This window comes from Ananas comosus, linkage group 20 (genome assembly GCF_001540865.1).
Source record: "Ananas comosus cultivar F153 linkage group 20, ASM154086v1, whole genome shotgun sequence".
Taxonomy (NCBI): domain Eukaryota; kingdom Viridiplantae; phylum Streptophyta; class Magnoliopsida; order Poales; family Bromeliaceae; genus Ananas; species Ananas comosus.
In genome coordinates this window covers 7,821,317-7,824,801 of record NC_033640.1, presented here as the reverse complement: position 1 = coordinate 7,824,801, position 3,485 = coordinate 7,821,317, and positions in this window count along the sequence as shown.

The following is a 3,485-nucleotide window of genomic DNA, read 5'->3' as shown; positions in this document are numbered from 1 at the left end:
TATATATATATATATATATATAGAGAGAGAGAGAGAGAGAGAGAGAGAGAGAGAGAGAGAGAGAGAGAGAGAGAGTCCGGCTGGGATACTATCAATAGCACCAAGCGCTTGGTGTTATTCAGTTTTCCGTTGTTTGATTTAATTATTTGACTATTTTTATCCGTAAGATTAAACTATAAAACAAATAATTTACTAAACCCTATAGAGCCCACATCATCGTAACCGTACATTTTTTTATCCAAGGGCTGAAAACCTAATAGTATCAATAGCTTGGTGCTATTGATAGTATTCCAGTCTAGTTATATATATATATAAGAGTAGGATTACTGTATTATTAGAAGCACAACAGTCCTTATATATGCTCCTAATTTTCTAATCATCCATCAATTTTAATAGTTGGTTAGGATTAGAAGGAGAAAAGAAATTCAAGAGAAATTAAATTATATAAAGTAGGGCTACTATGCTATTAATTAAGAGCATAACAGTTCTTATATTCTTAATTTTCTAACCATTCATTAATTTTGATTAGTGGTTAGGATAAAAGAGAGAAGAGAAATTGAGAGGAAATTAAAAAATTATTATTTTTTCGAAATGATACTATAAAATTTTCTAATTGGACAAAGAATGAGTTTGATTCCACACTAAAAGTTAACATTTTTTTTTTCGATCTGAAAACAATTTTTTAAATATTTGATTTGGCGTAAAATAATATTGCAAGAAAAAAAGGGCTTTTCGTGTTCCGCCTAAACTCCGCAGAAAATGAAAACTGTGAATGAAAAAAAGGATTTAAAAAAACGCGGCTCATGCGTGTTAAAAGTATTGCGGTTAACAAGTTTATGTGAGAGCTCGTTAATCCACATTTTGACCACTCACCTACTCTCTCTCTCTCTCTCTCTCTCTCTCTCTCTCTCTCTTATAAGCCCGTGGAAAAGTAATTTTTATATAATTGATTTTGATTTTGAAAATTAATTTTGGTCAAGTTGAAGGGTGTTTGACTGAGTTTGGATAGGAAACGATTTTTTTGAAATGGTTTTGTAAAATTATTTGACAAAATTTTTATGATGTTGCCATAAAATAATTTTTTACTAAATTTTATTTTTTAAAAATTAAAATTTGAATTTAAATTATAACTTTAAATTTGAATTAAAATTTTAAATTTTAAATGCACAAAATTTTAATTTTCATATTTTAATTTATAATATCAGTTATAAATTAAAATATGAAAATTTAAAGTTTAAAATTTAAATTTTTACATCTAAATTTAAATTTTTAATTTTAATATAAAGTCTAAATTTGAAATTTAAAATTTAATATTCAACATTTGAAAATTTTAAATATAAAAATTGAATGTTAAAACTTTAAAACTAAGATTTAAATTACAAAATTTAAATTAAAAAATTAAGAATTTAAAAATTTAAAAGTAGATTTTAATATTTATAGTGTATTGAAGCATTCCTAAATAAAATATTTTTCTATTTCACTCTCTTGGCATATATGTAAAGCATCGTCTCCATTACATATCCTAAATGAAGCCTTAGTAGTTTATTGAAAATTTTAATTATTTAAGATTAAAATATACACGCAGGAGCTAGCCTCTGATCAACTATAGCGCAATGTTAAATATATAGATCCGTGGTCCACCATTCTTTTCTATTTTGATACCCTTAAACTTTTGGTGTATTCAATTTAAATATTTTGACTACATCTTTAGCTAATGAAATTAATTGAGAATATTACTAAATTAACTAACGGCCAAAAAATTGTTTAGTTTAACTAATCACCTAACCAATTTAGAAAAATAACACAAATTAACAAGTTAAGGTTAAAATATGTTAGTCTCATGGTCTATTTAAGTATGGCCAAATAGTTGAAAGCTTTGAATTTTTCTTAATGATGTGTTGATGAAAGGCCAAGTTTGATATAAAACGAGGTTATGGTCGAGCCATCGAGGTTAATTGCTCATAAACATACTTCTTTGCTTTCCCTCANTTTTCGATGATGGAGCCTCCAAATCGACGATCGGCACCGTTGAACATGATCTATATCACTTGAAATATTTAGAAATCAAATTTCAAATCTTTTCGACATCATTTGCCTAATGATCAAAGGGTTTCAAATTTTATAATTTTAATGGTCGATATGAGGCGTTTTCTCGTTTAATGGCGTAAAGATATCCAAATCAATTGAATTTTTGTTAGAAAATTTTTTAAACTATTTAAAACAAGATCTATACTCTTGATCTTGATTACAAGACTCCTATCATCATTTTTTTAAGAATATTCATTTTCAGCTGTTCATTTTTGTGTCCACTCGATGGATAAGAGAGCAATATCGAAAATGTATGAAATTTAATTTCTAAATCCTTCAAATGGTATAGATCATGTTCAACGGTGCCGATCATCAATTTGGAGGCTCCATCATAAAAAACAAATGGGTGGAAAAAATGCCGGTTTGCTATCGATAGTATTTTAGCTCAACTCTCTCTCTCTCTCTTTTTATATATATATATATAGAGCCCCGCTGGGTACTATCGATAGCACCAAATTTTAACCATTAGATTACACTATTCAACCAACCACTCGCTCAACCCCATAATCCGAAGGCTAAAAAATCAATAGCACCAATGGCTTGGTGCTACTGATAGTATTCCAGCCTAGTTATATATATATATATATATATATAGAGAGAGAGAGAGAGAGAGAGAGAGAGAGAGAGAGAGAGAGTCCAGCTAGGATACTATCGATAGCACTAAGCACTTGGTGTTATTCAGTTTTCCGTTGTTTGATTTAATTATTTGACTATTTTTATCCGTAAGATTATACTATAAAACAAATAATTTACTCAACCCTATGGAGCGCACATCATCGTAACCGTACGTTTTTTTTTATCCAACGGCCGAAAACCTAATAGTATCAATAGCTTGGTGCTATTGATACTATTAGGTTAATTGCTCATAAACATACTTCTTTGCTTTCCCTCACTTTCTTTCACTTCCAAAAGGTGCTACAATTTTATCGACGACTGCGGTGAAACAAACACCAAAAGTATAAAAAACAATGCTTAAATGATATCTTAGTTATATCAAAATAAACACACAATAGTTAGTGATTAAGATTAAGGGGATTTGTGCATTTTAAAGCTCTTGTACTATTCTGTAAATTAACTTCTACAGAAACATTGGGATAATTAATCTTTTATATATAAGTTGATGTTACACCTAAGACTATTTGGTCAGAGTACTTATTATGGACGTGAAAAGGAAGATAGTGATGGTTTTTTATTTTATCTTATTTTTTTTAAGAACACCGATGGGGAGGTGTTAGAGTTCTATATATGATGGTACTCACGATAGAACTATATGATGATAACCTAATTAATATAGTTTCAAAATTAGATCATACTAATTAACAAGAACATAAATCACACTTTTAGACAACAAGTACATTCGCAAACATAGTTTTGGGAAGAAACTACGTGATAATCTA